The sequence below is a fragment of the Leopardus geoffroyi genome, chromosome B3, assembly GCF_018350155.1.
Source record: "Leopardus geoffroyi isolate Oge1 chromosome B3, O.geoffroyi_Oge1_pat1.0, whole genome shotgun sequence".
Lineage (NCBI taxonomy): Eukaryota > Metazoa > Chordata > Mammalia > Carnivora > Felidae > Leopardus > Leopardus geoffroyi.
In genome coordinates this window covers 1,644,289-1,662,495 of record NC_059337.1, presented here as the reverse complement: position 1 = coordinate 1,662,495, position 18,207 = coordinate 1,644,289, and the positions used below count along the sequence as shown (strand labels likewise).

At 57.4% G+C, this 18,207-nt stretch overlaps 1 protein-coding gene across 4 annotated transcripts in view; it reads right to left on the bottom strand.

Moving 5' to 3' along the window:
- ARNT2 (aryl hydrocarbon receptor nuclear translocator 2) overlaps positions 1 to 18,207 on the bottom strand; it is a 144,560-nt gene that overhangs the window by 121,723 nt on the left and 4,630 nt on the right. The window contains exon 1 of one of the 4 annotated variants that reach the window (XR_006705416.1): positions 4,626 to 4,700. The exons of the other annotated variants lie outside the window; for them this stretch is intronic. The gene's annotated coding sequence lies outside the window, so the exon portion shown is untranslated. Of the gene's footprint in view, positions 1 to 4,625; positions 4,701 to 18,207 lie in introns of those variants that run through there. 4 annotated transcript variants of the gene reach the window in all.

Here is an 18,207-nt window from a genome sequence, read left to right as displayed (position 1 = left end):
TCATGCTCTGTGTCTCTCTGTCTCTCAACAATAAATAAAACGTTAAAAAAATTAAAAAAAAAAACGTAAAAATAATTCTAACTTGTGGGACACAGAAAAATAGGAGGCCGGACAGACGAGGCCCATCAGCCGTAACTGACCGACCTCTGGCCTAAGCAAATAAGTCCAGCAATCTGGGCCAAGAACCCGGGGGGGGGGGGGCTGGGGAGTCCCCTACCTCTAGCTCAGCTCAGCCGACCCGTGGGCAAGGCACGGCCCTCCCACTGTACCCGAGCCGCAGGGGAGCGGCAGGCCCCCGGGGGTGGCACGTCAGAGCCTGTCCGGGAGGCAGAGGTCCCCGGGCGCAGATGCGGGAGCGGCCGGGTCCCTTCGGAGAAGTGCCTTCACTGCTGGGCTACCTGCCCAGTGGGCGCTGCTCCCCCCAGGGCCACGCAGGCTCGCCCGGCTCGGGGTGAGAGATGGGCCCCCTGCCAGGGATCTCTGAGGAAGCCCGGGGATGCAGGGCCCACCCCAGGCACCGGCAGGAGCCACCGACAGCCGAGCTGAAGGAACAGAGGCAAACACAAGACGACAGCGTCTTGCCACAGGAGCCGGACGGGCCGGAGCACCTGGGGAAGAGAGAGCAGGGAGGGAGGACACGGGAGGAAGGAACCCGAGAGGGAGGTGGGCTGGCCGGGAAGGCACCATCCGCCCAGCGTGTCCCCACCACAGCCCCACGACGCGCCGGTCCCGGGACGGGCTCTGGGGTCAGCTGGCCTCGGACACCAGCGTGGCTCCGGGGCAGGGCCCCGAGAGGAAGCTGGCGCTGGGGAGCCCGCGTGGGCGTTCCAGCGGGAAGGGGAGAGCCTGCCCTGGGGCGGGGCTGGAGGGGCTGGCCCTGCCGTGACCGGACCCCGGGCAAGAGCAAGGCCACAAGGGCCACATCCAACCAGCCAGGGCCCCAGCGCTCGCAACCACCCACCTGCACGGAGGACAGCGGGGCCCCCAGAAGACCATGCAGAGGAGGCACAGGGCCCGCTGGTCACAATGCCCAAGGCTGCTGACCTCCCGGGGACAGTCTGAGGCACAGGGTTCCAGTTCTATGCTGACCTCCTGGGGACAGTCTGGGGCATGGGGTTCCAGTCCTGCTGACCTCCCGGCCACGATGTGGGGTGTGGGTTTCAGTTCTATTGTTGCCTTTACCGGGGGGAGGGGTATTGGTGGCAGGTGACTGGGTGGCTTTTCTGGACGATGTGTTGGTTCCCTGGACGATGCCCAGTGTCCCGTGGGAGGGACGATGATCGTGGACTCTGGTGAAGGGTATGAAGATGGCCGGCAAGCCCCCCGGGACCCTGTCCGGGGAGGGTGACGTGTGACTCATCACTGCTCACGCAGCGCCCAGAACAGGGGTAGCAGGGCAGATGTGCGCCCGTCCTGGGCGAGCTGGGGAAGGAGAGAGGAGGGGTCGTCCCCTGGCACACGGGGGCCACGCGAGCCCGGGCAGGCCGCCCCACGGCTTTCTCGGTTCTGGGGGCGGGTACGGAGGATGACGGCGCTTCACCCCCCCATTCGCGATTCTCATGGTTTCTCTGTGTCACGAAAGCAAAAGAGAAACCCCACGGCCACGACCCTGGAAGGAGTAGGCGGATCCCAAGCCTCTCTCGACAGGCACAAGGAAGAGAGGCCAAGAAACAGGACAGGTTTCCAACCTGAGACTTGGGGTCCTGAAGGAAGTGGCCGGCCTGGCCCGGGGGCCGGGCTCCCAGAGGGGCGGGTTGGGCCTGGGGAGCGGGGAAACCACGCAGATCTCTGAGCCTGGACCACGCACGTGCAGCCACGGGGCCGGCGCACCTGTCACAGGGTGCCCGGGAAAGCCCTGTTTTCGGCGGTGCTGTCGGGGCAGAAGGCCCAGGAGGCCCTGGCCGTCCCCGGAACAGCGGCCTTCGTCTGGGGGGGGGCCCCAAGGTGCCCGGAGAAGGAAAGACCCGGATGATGGCCGGAGGGTTGGTGGGGGGTTGTGGGGGGCAGGAAAAACAGGCATGTGCCACCAAGGCTGCCCGGTCCGTATTTTCTCAGCATGACAACAATGTCCCGTGGGTGTGACCACAATGGGGGGGGGGGGGGGGGAGGGACAGGAAGACTAAGGACATGCTGTCGGGGGCGCATCCTACACCAGAAAGCTGCCCGTGACCCCGCAGGTGAGGAGGAAGGGTCTGGCATCCCCTGGCTGGACGAAGGCTCTGTCACTGCACTGTGTCAGGCCACCGCGTGCCTCTGGCCCGAAAACTGCACCTGCCGAGCAGTGTTCCGTCCAAAGAGAAAGCCTAGAACGCAGAACAGGCGTTCTCCCTGCGACACGCACCGAATCAGGTAAATCCTACGTCTTTTCCAATCCACTTCCGGGCAGGAAGTATGTGACAAATATTGAGCATCCGGTTCATTACACGTGGAAAACTGCTGTTGTCCAGATACGAGCAGGTGACTAATTAAACACACATAAATGGGGCGCCCGGGGGGCTCAGTCGGTTGAGCGTCCGACTTCGACTCAGGTCATGAGCTCACGGTTCGTGAGTTCGAGCCCCGTGTCGGGCTCTGTGCCGACAGCTCGGAGCCTGGAACCTACTTCGGATCCTGTGTCTCCCTCTCTCTCTGTTCCTTCCCCACTCATGCTCTCTCTCTCTCTCTCTGTCTCTCCCTCTCTCTCTCAAAAAAAATAAAACATTTTTAAATTCAAAAATATATACGTAAGTAAAAATTAAACATAAAAATGAATTGCAAAATCAGGGGAGAAAAACACGCTGGAGACACCTGCTGTGTAGGTGCACGAGTCCGGGAGGGGGACACACAGCCACGACCTCGTTTCTTCCGGCCACTCCTCCGTGGGACCTCGGCCCTCCTTCAGCCCCTGTTTCCGCACTGCCCGGTCGAGGACACTTCTGCAGACAGCGGCTTCCGGCCGGTGAGATCACCGCCACACCGCTCTGGCGTAAGGTTGAGCACGGGGACCGCGGCTGGGACACAGAAAGGCATCCGTCTCCTGCCTCGCCCACCCGTGAGACTGGCTGAGTCACGGTCGCATTCCACCCGTCTGCAAATTACGAACCCCCCCCCTACTCGCGCCTCGCGAGATAACGTCCGAGCCGCTGCGAGCAGGTCAAAGTGGCAACACGCAACGCGAGCACCGTCTGTTACGCCACCAGCACCTTCCCTCCAACACTCCGGGTCTACGCACGGACGTGCTCAGGTGCGTGATTCCGCAGCACTGCCTGCTGCAGGATGGGAGAAGGGCACCCACGTCGCCGCGGGCCCACGAGGGACGCCCCGCCTGGTCACCAGGAGGTATGGTTTTTATGGTGCACGCACCTCGCACCGGTGCCGCCCAAGCCACTGCACTAAGCCCACAGGCGCCCACAGCAGACAGAGGCCGTCCCCAGCGCTGGCAGGACAGGCAGGTGGCTGTGGGGGGGTCCCGACACCCGGGAGGCAGGGCTGGGGGTGAACAGGCACGGAGAAGTGAAGCCACATGCGGACCGTGATCCCTCAGGTCAGAACAACGGCATTGTCAGGGAGGCAGGTTTGGAAGGGTAGCAGCAAACCCGCCGGGGCTGAGACTGTGTAAACGTAACAGAAAAGCGCCCCCTCGGAGAGCGCAGCGGGCAAGCCCTGGGCGACACCAGGCCACGGCTTCCTTGCGGGGCTCCTGCTGTGGCCGCAGGGCTGAGGCCAGCGACCTACACTTCCTAAGACGGCGGCTCCCTGACCTCCAACCGCAGGGCATAATGTGCTGAGGTTTCACAGACGACCTCAGTCTCTACATTCGAAACCAAACTCAGTGTCTCCTCCCCAAACCACGTGGCAGGCTGACTTCCATGCATCCTGCCAGCAGACCTCACTTAAGTCCCGAGGCTCTCAACTCCTGCCTGCCCCCCACGGAGGGTTTCTGGGCGCCCGTCCTGCATCAGGTACCCTCCCAGTCACCGTCCTCAAGTCAGAATCGAGCGGATGGTCCACTGTGAGCTGTGAACCAAAAAATAATTTTACGACGTGGCTCGCAAGACCCGCGCTCACGTCTTCGCAGAGCCGTGGCGGAGTCCCTCGACGTCACGGGTCAGCCACTCCTGCCGACCCCCCGCCCTGTGTCTGTTTCACCTCCCCTTTCCCACTCAGGTCCACAACCGCAAGGCCCCAAACGTGGCTCGCTGCGACCACATCCAACACAAATGTCGAGTGGGTGCTACAGACCGACTCGTGCCCCCCTGCGCCCCACTCCCCTGTTGAGGCCCCAGCTCCTAACGTGGCGGCCTGGGGAGGCGGGGCCTGTGCGGGCTGACCAGGCTTAGATGAGGTCTCAAGGGTGAGGCCTCGCGCTGGGATCAGTGTCCTTGCCGGAGGAGGTGACGGAGAGCGGGCTACCCCCTCCGCACCAGAGCAGACACGGCGACGAGGCGGCCATCAAGCCGGCAGGGGGGCTCCGGCCAGGAACCGAACCGTCCCGCACCTCGCTCTTGACCTTCCCGGACTCCAAACTGAAAACCTGAACTTCTGTTACCGAAGCCGCCGGGTCTACGGCCCCGCGTTACGGTGGCCCGAGCTGACCCGGGCGGTCGGTCAACGGCATCCAGTCAAAGAGGGTGTTTGTTTCTCACCTGTGAAACGCGTTCCTCCAAAGGAGATCATCTGACCTGGTCAGGAGCAGCGAAACGCCCTTCCCCCCCCCCCCCCCCCCCCCCCCCCCGCACGGAGCCGGAGAGGGAACAGCCTCGTGACCGAGGCCCGTGACCTTGCACCAAGCCCGCCCTCCCTTCCCTTCGCCCGGTCCACCCCCACACGGCAGCCCCGGGGGGGAAAGGGCCATGGAGAGGCGGGGCTTCGCTGGATGGGCAGGAGGTCGACAGAGACCGGGTTCGGGAGGCAGCTGGGCTGCCGTGAGGGCCGTCACATCTAAGAGGACGGCACCCCAAAGCCGGCTCCGCTCCCGCCGCTTAGCTCCGAGGAGAGAGTACGCGGACCGGCACCGCCCGGCTGTGGCTCTACCTAAGGGAGAGACAGTCCTCAACTACCGTCCAGCCCGGCCACAGAGGAACAGGGAACCTTTTCTCCTGTTTCCGTGCACCCCGTACATGCTGCCCTCTTCTCCCCTGACCGTCCAGTCCTGAGAGGTACCTAATTCGCCGGAGACTCACGGGGAGACGTGGGGACCCAAAATAGGGACCGTGGCCCCCGATGTCATCCAGTGGAAATGCCACCAGAACACCCACCTTCACAAAAGAGGGTGGGAAGGAAACACGCCCGTCAGGACTGCACGGAAACACGGCCGTTTAGGGGGGCCACGGGACAGCAGTGTGCCACGCGTGGGCGTGTCAAGGGTGGCACAGCGCCTCAGGCTCCAGGGACGGCATTCCTGCCGGGAGGTGTGCAGAGATGGGTTCGAGTCCCTTGGGCCTCTTTGTCTTTGCTCCTTTCTGTTTTCACTACACTTGGTTTAGGTTTGCATTTCTTTTCGTTTTTCTCGCTTGCAATCTGCCGTAACTCCTGACTCCGAGGCTCGGGGCCTCTCATTAATTCTGGAAGGTGACCAGCCTCTTCTCCTGGATTCCGGCCGGCCCTGCACCCGTCTCTGCCCACAGCTCTAATCTACGTGCATAAGTAGATTATGCACAGGGCTCTGACTCAGAGTCCCATGCTCCTGGGTCCTGACTCAGCCTCTGTGCTAAATGCTCCGTAATTCCTTCCATCCCACTTTCTAATTCATTAATTCTCTATTCATCTGTGTTTAGTAGCTATTAAATTCTTCCACTGATCCCCTAATCTTGTTTATTTTTCAACGCTGTAATTTCCTGACAGCCCAGTTGGATTTAACGACAGCCGGCCAGCTGGCTGCCTTCGCGTGCACCCTAAGGACCTGGGCAACGAGTGTCTCACAAAGAGTCACAATTGACAGAAGATCTGAGGTCCCTCTTCCAGTGCTCCTGGGCTACGTAAGGCCCAAAGCATCCTAAGTGACCCCAGGGAAAAGGTCACCTTCCCCAGGGAAAATGAGATAGGACGTCCCAACAGCCAAGCTGGAAAGGATGAGGTCGATTTAATTTGATGAGAAAAAAGAATGCAGTAACATGGGGCTTGCATTCAAGGGTCCTGAGAAATTCCTGTCAGTTACAGGATGTTGTTTGGCGCATTAAGGTTCAAACCCAGTAAATTACAGGCTAAAAATGGCCTCCTTTGTACCATGAGATGTTTTGACATGATTTCCCTTTCACTGATTTTAAAATCGTGACCATGGTTTCTTTTCCCCTGCATTGGCCTGATAGACTACAGCCAAACCTTTTATTTTCAAACCCTTTAATCACTTTCTTCAAGTCGTAACTAGTGTATGATGGTATACTTGGGCATCAGTCATTCTACTCAGTTAGAGAATCTTGTTCTCTTAAAACAAAACAATTGACCTAAATGCTTTGAAAAGCCACCATTTTCCAGTGAAAGACGCCACACTGAACTCATACCCTGTCTCTCCTGAGTCCCATCTCCTGACATCCCATCGACGACAGTGAAGGCATTCCGTGAACCCCCGATGCCAAGAAACTGGAGTCTTCTCTGGGGAAAGAAATGAGAGATTTATTTTCTGAAGAAGTTTAAATCTCCCCAAAGTGATCGAGGAGTTGGGTCCTCCTGGAGGTCTATGTTCAACTACCAGAATTTCCAGAAGGACAGAATACAGAGAAAGAATTGAGTAGGTCGAAAGGGCCGCTGAACACCCAGAACAATAAATGAAACACATCCCCACACCAAGGACCGACCTTCATTTTACAGATGAGAAGAAAGGAAAACAGGGTCCCCAAGAGCCCAGAGTGAGCTCCGGGGCAGGGACACGGCTCTGGTCCCTCTCTCATGCTGCCCGATGCCCAGCTAACAACGTCCGTCACCTCTCCCAGGACAGCTCGCTCACACACCCACTGCCTTCCTCTCGAAGCCACCCAGGAGAGCCAGGGTGACAGTGGAAAGAGAGTGCGCCTGGGATCAGAACAGCCTCACACTCACCAGCTGTGAAATGGGGCCATTAAGCCCCAAGCAGCAGGAAGATCCAATGAGTTCATGGATCCTGAACCAGGTGGGTTGGGCAGCAGCGGGCACAGCACTGGGCTTCGCGGCCTCTGCCTGGGTGGACCTCGGGGTGGTCCAGGAACCAGGAGCATCAGCGTCACCTGGGGACTGGTCCGAAATGCAAACGCCGCCCCCCCTCCCGCATCCCGGCCTATCCACCGACAGAGCCCCCGGGACGGGGCGGAGGGCGGCGCTGGGCCCCACAGGCCCGCCTCCGGGGGATGCGCGCAGGTCTCGGGGAGGAACGGCGTTACCTGTAGGACGGCGCCACCTGGTGGCCGACAGGCCTAACAGACCTGCGCTGCGGCGGTGTTCGGGGCGCAGGCGCAGAAGACCGCACACGCCTCCAAGCCGGCCGCGTCCTTCAGTCTCCCCAGCATATCCCAGCACCTGAGCACCGTGACTGGGGACGGCAGGCAGCCGACACACACGTGCTGAACGGATGAAGGCAAAAAGGCCCGTGTCCGAACCTCTAGTTTGTCCACAAAGTGTACAAACTCGATTGCCCTGGACGCGGCGGGAGCCGCTTAAGTAGGTGGAAGCAGATGGGGGCGCCGAGCCACCGTGTGCAGAGGCAAGTGCCCCGCACAGAGTCCGGGGACCCTCTTGAGCGGCCGTCCCCCCCCCCCCCCCCCCGGCCTGTCCGGTGCATGGGAGGTGCTGGGAGGGAGGACGGTCCCTGGGTGATGCCCGCGAGGACGGGGAGGAGGAGGAGTGGGGGGCAGGGCACGACTGGGCTGGAAAGCAGCAGGTGGGGAGGGCGGGAAGGACAGTCACAACAGGACAGGAGGACACAGCCCAGAGTACCCTCTCCCAGGAGGCGGCTTCACATCACCCCTGAGCACAGAGGGGAGGGCTCTGCGTTCTGCATACCTGCCCGGGTTGGCGGTTGGAGGCCAACATTTCCACCCTCGGGTCTCTGATGAGAGAGAAGGGCGGGGGGGATGGGCAGGGGTTGGGGAGAAGGGAGGAGTTGGAGGAGGAGGAGGACAAAGGGAGAAAGAAAGGGGGGACGCGGGAGAGGGAAAGGGATGACGGAGGGCCTCTGGCTTAGGAAAACGCAGGAGGTGCCTGCAGGCCAAATATTCCAGAAAGAACCCCGGCTCTTGAGTTACTAGGTCCTTCTTTATAAAGTCACAGTAAATTACAAACTCATCTCTTCGGTGGAACACAGAAGGAGCAAACGAGCCTCCTGGAATAAATGAAAATGCACATCTCAGCGCGGGCGTGCACCAGCAACAAAGGGCGGGACACGCGACATGCCGACCACCGTCTGAAGGAAGGTCTCGCCGCGAACTGCGGTCTCACGAATCGCACGCGAGCAGCTCACCTGAAGAGCCTTGCCGCGTGTGTCGGGAGAGTTGGTAATTAAATGCCCGAAATCCCTACTGACTTCATTAGAGATATGATCGTCCTTACACGGTTAGATTATAATGATTTTATTTGCCAGAGGAAGTTGACATTTAGTTGAGGGAAGTATTAGCCTTACGGGCTTTTTTTTAAAACTCCCCCGGGGGGCGCCTGGGTGGCGCAGTCGGTGAAGCGTCCGACTTCAGCCAGGTCGCGATCTCGCGGTCCGGGAGTTCGAGCCCCGCGTCGGGCTCTGGGCTGATGGCTCAGAGCCTGGAGCCTGTTTCCGATTCTGTGTCTCCCTCTCTCTCTGCCCCTCCCCCGTTCATGCTCTGTCTCTCTCTGCCCCAAAAATAAATAAACGTTGGAAAAAAAAAAAAATTAAAACTCCCCCGGGACCTGCACTCACCAAGGAGTCTCTGTGGCTGCCCACAAAGGGTGTGCAAACCCACAGAGGAGGTTTACCAAGCATGGGGGGCTCTGAGACCACGAATCCCCTTCCTCAGCCCTGGCCACACGGGACCCTGATGTCACGGCTGACAGACGCCCTCGTGAGTCAGCCTCGTGACACAACATCACCCTGGTGGTGTTTTTGATAAAAATTTAAACATTCGATAAAAATTTAAAATTTCGGGGGAGCCTGGGTGGCTCAGTCGGTTGAGCATCCGACTTCAGCTCAGGTCAGGATCTCGCGGTCTGTGGGTTCGAGCCCCGCGTCGGGCTCTGTGCTGACAGCTCGGAGCCTGGAGCCTGCTTCGGAATCTGTGTCTCCCTCTCTCTCTGCCCCGCCCCTGCTCATGCTCTGTCTCTCTCAAAAATAAACATTTAAAAACTTTTAAAATAAATAAATAAAATGAAATTTAAGATTTTTTTTTTAATTTAAAAAGCACAACCCCAATGTCACGATGAGGCAACATCGAACAAAATTGGGAGGTTTTTTTACAAAATGAGTGGCCCGTACTTGGCAAAAAATGTCAAGGCCATAAAAGAAAATCCAAAAACACAAAACAAACCAACACAACAACGCCTCTGAGCGACTGTTCCAGAATTAAAGGGGAGTAAAGGGACATCACAACCATGGCCCAGAGGGAGTTATGCTGTGTGAAATAAGTCAGACAGAGAAAGACAGAGACCGTATGATTGACTCGGATGTGGAATCTAAAACAAAACAAAAAGAAATGAACAAATGAAAAACAAAGAAACACGCTCTTAAATACAGAGAACTGGTGGTGGGGGGGTGACAGGCACTGGTTAAAGGCAAGAAGAGGTACAAACGTCCAGTTATGAAATAAATAAGCCGGAGAGATCAGAAATACAGTAAGTGGGATTTGCGACCCTGGATGAAACCGAGCACCAGGAAACAGCAGCTTTCTGGAAGAACGCCTAATGGAGTGAGAGTAGGGTCGGGGGGTGCGACGTTGGGGGTCACCTGGACGCTGATGCCCTGACGTGGGTCACAAACTGTTGCCCCGTAAGAGAACGTCCTTCTTCCCAGTGACGTGGCGTCGCGACGGTCAAGAAAGAACTCTGGAGATGTCTCGCGGTGCAAAAGCGTGCTTTTGTCACAGCACGGGGGCGGGACCCGTGGGCAGAGAGGGCGGCACGGGGGTGGTGAGGAGAGACCGATCGTGCGCTCGCAAGTCTGGGGCGCGCAGCGACGACGGCGGCTCCTGAGGAATTTCGGGGCGCTGACCACAGGGTCTGCGGGACCTTGGAGGTCTGGCTCTTGCCGACACAGGGTGGCACACGGAGGCAGCCGCGAGCTCCGTGTGGGAGGCCACACCGCGTGTCTCAGGTACTTACCGGGGGCCTGTCCCCTCGTCACCAGGAGACACGTGGCAGTATTCAGAAGGGACGGGGCACGGGATGCACCATGCACCCTCGAGTTGCCCAGGGAGACAGAGGCCAGCCGGAGAACCCGGCACACGGGCCGCGGCTGACCCTCGGGGAGCCCGGTCCTGTGCTCCGTTCTCGCCACTTCCCCGCGAGCCAGCTGCCCGCCCCGCATAAACGTCACCGAAACCAGAGCCACCTTGTGGTGGACCCAACTCTCCGTTGGCTCGCCGTCTGGGAGACGTGGAGCTCACGTCAGGCGCCCACTCCACGAACACTCATGAGGCACCAATCGCGTGCCACGCCTCGGTCGAGGCACTGGGGACACGGTGGCTAAAGCAAAACAAAACGCCCCAACCCGAAGGGAAACGGGCGACTCCGAGGCTCCCGGCAAATCCCCGAGGCACTTAGGTGTCTTGGGATCAGCATGTGCGAGACCGATCGTGCTCTCCCCGTCGCCTCCACCAAAATACCCCCAAGGGCCCCGACTCGCCGGGCCCTCTGGCCTGGAAAACGGTGCCCTACCCGCCCCGTGACCGAATCGGGAACGTGACGCTCCTGCCCCCGCATCGGCGATATCCAGTCCGCCACCCGGCTCGGCCGGGCTTACCGCCGACGTACCTGGGGGTCCCTCGGTCTCTGCCCCTGTCCCCTCCACTTCGGGCCTCCCTGTGGCATCTGGAAACGAAGACCCCTCTCTCTCCCGCTACTTATTTTAATGATCGCCTTGCGCCCGTGATTATCTAAGACACGGCGAGCTCCGCGAAAGCGGAAACCACGCCGGCCCTGGCACGCCACTGTGAGCACGCAGTTGGCATCCAATTAATATCTGTTTAATTAGGTGGGTAAGCGATTAAAATAATTACTGTCTGGCTCTGGCCGGTGAATGGAGACAGGCGCCATTCACCGCCACCGGGGGCCTGGGGGGAGCAGGGAGTGCAGGAGAGGCAGGCTTCAGGGTCCGGGGGACACATGGACAGACGCCCCCGGGCAGCTGGAGACGGGCATCGGGAAGGCCACAGGCTCTCATCCCAGAAGCGGCCGTATGCCCCCAGCCCGGCCTTTCGCGTCCTCTGTGCCCGCGGGAGGCGCCAGTGGGGTCCCCTCCCCCTGCCGTCCGGCGGGCGGCCAGTCATTGGCAGAAACTGTCCCAACATGCCTGTCCTAGAAGCCGTTTCCGAAACCGCTGGACAAGCTGCCCGAACCCAACGGGAAGGTTTCTGGTGGGAACTGCTTTCCAAAGGAGAGAACACAGCTGTGATCCTTGAACACATTCATTCATTTTATTCTTTGGGGAACTTGGAATCCATCAAGCATATCAAATTACGGCAGATGATTCCGGACTACGCCTCATTTCAAACTGCTGATGTGATAGAAACATCAATGCTGTTCTAAAAATAATAAAAAAAAAAAAATCTGGCAGTTCTGTTATTTCACATTTAAATTAACTTCCTTCACGAGTATCATGATTATCTGAAAAGTACCACCTCGTCCTTACGGCCACCACCAACGTGCCGGTCGTGGGAGCCAGCCCCTAATTCTCTGCCGGCCACACGCCCCAAGGAACTTCTGGGCTCCTTGGCCAGCTGCCAGTGCCCAGAGGTTACAAAAAGTCCTGTCCCCACACACCGGGGCTGTTCCCCCCGGGCACGAGTGACATCTGGGGTCGGATAACTGCGCTGTGGGGGGGCCGTGGGACGTTCAACAGCATCCCTGGCCTCCACCCACCAGATGCCACCACCCCCACCTCCCCACCCCCTTCGGTGTCACGACAACCAGGACCCCCTCTAGAAACCACACTGTGCAGACACACCTCTGCTCCCGTGCCCGGTTTCTGAGAGGCTCTGCCACACGGCTGGGCCAGATGTGTCTCCGAGATAACAAAGAGAATACCATTTGGAGATAGCCATGAATTTAAAATATGTGGAGGGGCCCCTGGGTGGCTCAGTCGGTTGAGTGTCTGACTTCTGCTCAGGTCAGGATCTCACAGCGCGTGGGTTCCAGCCCCGCATCAGGCTCTGTGCTGACGGCTCGGAGCCTGGAGCCTACTTTGGATTCTGTGTCTCCCTCTCTCTCTGCCCCTCCCCTGCTCATTCTCCCTCTCTCTCTCTCAAATGAAATAAAATTTAAATTTAAATTAAAAAAATGCGTACATAAATGAACATCCGGCCTCCCGGTGCCTCGAAGTCTGGGACCCGGCTCATTCACTGATGTTGCAAGGTGTACCCATGTAGCTTTCCTGGCCTCCCTTATCTTAGCAATTGCAGGGGCTTTTTCCTTAACTGCCACTAGGACAGTTCGGTGGGCCAGGCAAAACTCGGCAGGCAGAAGCCTCATCGACAGGCTACAAGCCTCTGATGGCCCCAGTGGACCACTGCAGGGCCCTGGGAGGATCTGGTGAACAGAGATGACCCCCCCCTCTCCTGGTTCCTCACTCAGCTGCCAGCAAGGCCTTCGCTGATCTGGCTCTCGGGAGGCCCTGATCTACCCACGGAGCTTGGGTTTCGGTGCCAGCCTGGGAGTCCTCCCCAGCTGTCCTACAGCTAGCCTCTCCTTTGTCACCGGGGTCCGCAAATCAAATACACACACACGCACACACACACACACACACTTACCCCCAGGTGTTAAAACCTCCTGGATCTGCATCCAAAGCAGGAATAACCACCACAAAGTGTCTAAGCCACAGAGCGCAGGCAGGGGGAGGACAGCGCCCCCCCTGCCCCGTGCTCTCAAAGCCCTGGGGATGGGCCCGGGCCACGCACAGACAGGCAGCAGTGATCCAAGGTTTCTAGGGCAGCTAATGGCACCTCCAGCTGGAAAAGGCCACGTGGAAGAGATGAACTCGCGGGGGCCCATTCCTCCTCCCCCATTTACACTGTGGGAACCCCAGGCAAGTCTCCGAACCAGTCTGAGCCTCTGGGTTAACCTCTGCGGAAACCAATACAAAATAAAAGCATATGGGGCACCTGGAGGGCTCAGGCGTGAAGCGTCTGGCTCCTGATCTCGGCTCAGGTTGCGATCTCACAGTTGTGGGATTGAGCCCCACGTCAGGCTCTGTGCCGACAGCGCAGAACCTGCTTGAGATTCTCTCTCCCTCTCTTTCTGTCCCTCCCCCACTCACGCTCTCTTTCTCAAAAGAAATAAACATCAAAGCAAAAAAAGCATATTTCTAAAAAGCATTTAAACCCATCTGATTGTTCCATTCTCCTCTAGGAAGTTAACCTAAGGGGAGAAAGAAATCGCGTAATTGTATATTTATATACGGGGACGTCCATGAGCACGCTGTGCGTACTTCTGACGAACGGAAAAGCGCAGCAAACGCTGTGAACATAAGCACGAGAGACAGAGCCCATAGATGAGGACGGGGCCATAAGACAGAGGCTGTGGCATTCGTACTATTAACGAACGGAAATAAAGGCAACAAAGCAGTGTGTTCAGGACGATTCTCTTCTGTATGTGCACATGGTCTTTGGGGGGGAAAGTCATGTCTGTTTATCGTTGTACTCGGGGGAAGGGAGTCGGTTATGAGCAGGAAAGGAGGGGGCGCCTCGGCAGGGGCTGGGGGACCCGCGGGCTCCGCCTGGCCACCCTCGCGGCACAACCAAGGCGGCGGAAGAGGCCCCTGCTTCTGCACAACGTACAACAGCAGGAAGTACCTGCTCGTGGGCAGTTTCGCTTTTTCTGTGGATTCGCCTGGAAAACGGTCAAAGTGCTGCCGTCTTGAAGGCCACAGGGGCTCCCGATCTGCAAAGGGCTTGGCCTCGGGCCCAGCAGCATCACGTCGGGGGGCGGCGGGCATCCCCTGAACAGAAGTGAAGCCGCCTCCGTGTCGTGTCTGGAGCCCCCCGGGAATCACGCCCACCACACCCACGGCTCCGCACACAGAACGGAAGGCAGGACGGGGAGACCCCTTCCAGGGGACCCTCGGGGACTTTCGTAAGGAAGGTGGTGGGCATGGGCCTCCCACGACTCCCAGCCGGTCGCCAGGTTATTGCCAGTCTGACCTCCCCTCCTTCGGGGGCAGAGGATACGATCTGTGCATCTCCCGGGTTCCTTTACGATGAGGCGAAGCCTGGAGGAGCTGATCTGGGTTCGGACCACTCTGCTAGGATTTACAGATCAAAACCAGTTCCCGCAAACCAAGGCCAGAACCTAAATTCGACAGCTCTGGCCTCCTGTTTCGGGGACCCACGAACACACCGCACAGCTTGTCTCCCAGGCAGGCGTTCACAAGCAGGTGCGCACGGGCGTGTAACACGGTTCCCGGGCACCCGTGCACCTGTCCACGGGCACACCTTATGGGCAGGCTGCCGTGCGGGAGGCGGTGTGACGGAGGGGCTGCAGACTGAGGAAGGCTCCCCCTGCCCTCGTGGGGCCTCGGGGCCAGCAGGAGACCCAGGCATCCAGCAGCAACTACATACCTTACCACTCCACCCCGGGTCACGGAAATGCTCCAGGTGCAAAGTGCACGGGGCCCGGGCGGACGGCAGCATGGGCGCGCCGTCTCTGGAGACAGGCTTTGGGAGAAGGGACGATCCAAGCCGGGACCAGGAAGAGCAGAGGGCATGGGCAGGGAAACCCTCAGGTGTGGGCAAGGGGCGGGTGGAGACAGGGGAGCTCGGCGTCGGCCAGAGCTCTGGAGCCGAGGGTCTGGGCCAGAATCGGGTGCGTGGCATCGGGGTGCAAGGGGTGCAAGGGCCCGCCTGAGCAGTGACGGCTCCCACCAGCCTGTCTGCAGGCCCGGCCGGCCCCACGCGGCTGCCAGTATCCGCCCCTTGCGTTACAGCCCAGCACCCAGGGGCCGTGGCACAGGGGGATGACGTCCCCGGGCGTGTCAGCCAGCGTCAGCACAGACCGACGGGGACAGAGGGACTCCAGCCTGACTGCTGTCTCCGCGACAGCTCCCGCCCAGTCTCGGGGGCTCGTCTCGGGGCTCCCCAGTCCGGTCACCTCCTGTCACCCAGGCGCACACCGCACCCACCCCCCCACCGCGGCCCTGCCGGTTCTGCCCAAAAGGAGCGGCTGCAGGTGGCCACACGGGGGGTCCCCGGCCCACTGCTAGATGCACGAGGACATGCGTGTTCAGCGTGGCGGCCCCGCCCCAAGGGGTACCTCGCCTCCGTGTGCTTCTCCGCGTCTCCCCTGCCAGCCGGGGTCCCTGGCAGCCACCTCCAACCGGAGTCCGGCCTCCCCATCTGCTCTCCGCACAGCAGCCAGGGCCCAGCGGAGTGCGGGTCACGTCACGTCCCTCCCCTGCTCGAGACCCCACCTGCCCGCCGCACCTCCAGCTGCTCTGGCCCGCTCTGGTTCCCCAAAGCAGACCGGCTCTTCTGACCCCAGGGCCTTTGCAGAGGCTCTTCCCAGAATGCACCTGCTTGCCCGTGTTTCTCTTCACTCCTCGGATCGCAACTCACAGGTTGGCTCCTCAAGACAAGAATATGTAAGACAGTCTGTTTGATAAAAGGTGCTGGGAAAACTGGACAGCCACATCCAGAATGAAACTGGACCACTTTCTTACACCAGGCACAAAAATAAACTCAAAATGGATCAAAGACCTAAATGTGAGACCCGAGACCATGAAACTCCTAAAACAAAACATAGGCAGTCATGCCTTGGGCAACAGGCTTAGCAACATTTTTCTAGATACGTCTCCTAAGGCAAGGGAAACAGAAGCAAAAATAAACTATTGGGACGCCACTAAAATAAAGAGCTTTTGCACAGCAAAGGAAAGCATCAGCAAAATGAAAAGGCAGCCTACGGAATGGGAGAAGATATTTGCAAACGACACATCCAATAAGGGGTTAATATCGAAACTACACAGAGAACATACACAACTCAACACCAAAAACTGATTAGAAAACGGCCACAGAACCTGAACAGACATCTTTCCATAGAAGACAGCCAGAGGCCGACAGACACGCGAAAAGGTGTCCAACATCACTCGTCATCAGGGAAATGCAAATCAAAACCACAAGAAGATACCACCTCACGCCGGTCAGAGCGGCTAAAACGAACAAATCGGGAGACTAGAGATGCTGGCGAGGATGCGGCGAAACGGGAACCCTCTTGCACTGTTGGTGGGAATGCAGACTGGTGCAGCCGCTGTGGAGAACAGGGTGGAGGGTCCTCAAAAAGTTAAAACCAGAATTACCATATCACCCAGTAAGTCAACTACTAGGTATTTACCCAAAGAAAACAAACACTAATTCAAAAAGGTATATGCAACCCTGTGTTTACTGCAGCCTTATTTGTAATAGTCAAGATAAGGCAGAAACCCAAGTGTCCGTCAATAGATGGATAAAGATGTGGTGTATGTAGATAGATAGATAGATAGATAGATAGATACATATAGATACATATATATCTACATACATATCTACATATATATATACATATATAGATACATATATACACACATAGATCCACATATATATATACATATGTAGATACATATGTAGATACATATGTATCTACATATATATACACACATACATACACACAATGGAATATGATTCAGCCATTAAAAAAAATGAGATCTTGTCATTTGTAACAACATGGATGGACCCAGAGAGCATTATACTAAGTGAAATAAGTCCGACAGAGAAAGACAAATACTACACGATTGCCCTTACATGTATTAAGCTAAAAAAAACCCCAAAAACCCATAAATACGGAGGACAAACTCGTGGTTGCCAGAAGGGAGTGGGTGGGGGGATCGCAAATGGGTGAAGGGGAGAGGGGGGTCCAGGCTGCCAGTCACGGGACGAGGAGGCCACGGACGGAAGGCGCGGCATGTGGAATACAGCCGATGGTGCCATAACAGTGCCACGTGGTGACAGACGGTGGCCACGCCTGTGGGGCCCAGGATAACATAGGACGTGAGACTAATGTAACACTGTGTGTCAACTACACTCAACGACAACAAAAGGGAAAATCACATAAATGTTACAAAGTTCGTCTTAACCTGAAATACAGTCTCACAAAGCTTTTCGTTACACATCGTACACTTACTCTGTTCGATTAATACGTATTCTGTTTTACGAACGTATACACGTCCATGTTAGAATGCACCCCACCTATGCAGCAAACGCTAAGTGGTGGTACGTTGGTCATAAAGCACTGCCTCGTAGAACCCCCTGCAACATCGATCATCAGTTTCACTATCACCTTCGCCGAGATCCACGGTTCCCACGCCCACCTTCTCACCTATGCAATGTCTCGTGATAGACAGCAGTCCTGACTTGTGTATTAACCAAATGTCTGCAATCGCCCGTGCAACATCGCAAATACCCGGACAACCTCAATGAAGAAAACAAACCCTTAAAAACGATGACCGCCTAGGAACCCCCTGACACAATGTCCTCTGGACTTTTTTGTAGCAACTGTGACCTCAGAGTGTTTTGATTCTAAATCTGCTGATCGATACACCAAGTTGGCTTTATGTGGAGCTATCTGTAAGAGAAAGCAATAAAATCAAGTGCTCGTAAAAAAGAACTTCTTTTAAGTGGCTCCCTCAGAAATACTCACCGAAACCTCACCGAGATACCACCTCACACTGGTCAGAGTGGCTAAGATCAACAAATCAGGACACTCTAGATGCCGGCGAGGATGTGGAGAAACGGGAACCCTCTTGCACGGCTGGTGGGAGTGCAAACTGGTGCAGCCGCTCTGGAGAACAGTGTGGAGGTTCCTCAAAAAATTAAAACGAGATCCACCCTATGACCCAGCAATAGCACTGCTAGGCATTTATCCACGGGATACAGGCATGCTGATGCATAGGGGCACCTGTACCCAATGTTTAGAGCAGCACTTTCAACAATAGCCAAATTACAGAAGGGTCCTAAATGTCCATCAACTGACGAACGGATAAAGAAGATGTGGTTTATATACACAATGGAACACTACGTGGCAATGAGAAAGAATGAAATCTGGCCATTTGCAGCAACG